Raw genomic sequence first — 558 nt, forward strand, 5'->3', positions numbered from 1 at the left:
TCATGTGATCCGTCTTGCAACCATGAAATGATATTTTTGACCCGTGAACTGATCCCAACCAGGTAAGGTGCAACACTTGATATTGTGCGGTTCAATTTATCCTCAATGAGTTGAAGAATTTCTTCAATGAACTCTGATTCCTTCCTAATCAATTACCAAGGAGCAAACGGATTGGCCAAAATTATCACATCTGACTTTAACGACTTATAAAAAGAAATTTCTATGCAAGCAAGATAGGTTACAACTGTGTAATCAGCAAAGTAATTGGAATAAAACTGGAAAGCAAAAAAATAAAATAAAGAGGAAATACAGCATCCTAACTTAAGACAATACAGACAGACAAGAAATTTATCTATTCCAACCTATTCATAAAAGTAATTTGATCCCTAATTTCATTTCCTTTTTGATGAAATCAGTTTGTATCATACAATACTTGGATGTCTCAATGGAAAGATCCTAAAGCTCAAGTTGTCAACCCACACATCCATAAATATTTGAGACTTCAAGCAAATTTTAATTCACTGGATATTAATGTACTGAGATAGAACCTGTAGTTCT

The 558-nt window shown here is 33.3% G+C and overlaps 1 long non-coding RNA gene across 1 annotated transcript in view; it reads right to left on the reverse strand.

Annotated features, from left to right (window-relative positions):
* Positions 1–6: 6 nt before the first annotated feature.
* LOC102594565 (uncharacterized) overlaps positions 7–558 on the reverse strand; it is a 2,012-nt gene continuing 1,460 nt past the window's right edge. The window contains exon 3 of the long non-coding RNA XR_001473624.1: positions 7–144. This is a non-coding gene — a long non-coding RNA (uncharacterized lncRNA). The remainder of the gene's footprint in view (positions 145–558) is intronic.

Source organism: Solanum tuberosum, unplaced genomic scaffold, assembly GCF_000226075.1.
Source record: "Solanum tuberosum cultivar DM 1-3 516 R44 unplaced genomic scaffold, SolTub_3.0 scf00105, whole genome shotgun sequence".
Lineage (NCBI taxonomy): Eukaryota > Viridiplantae > Streptophyta > Magnoliopsida > Solanales > Solanaceae > Solanum > Solanum tuberosum.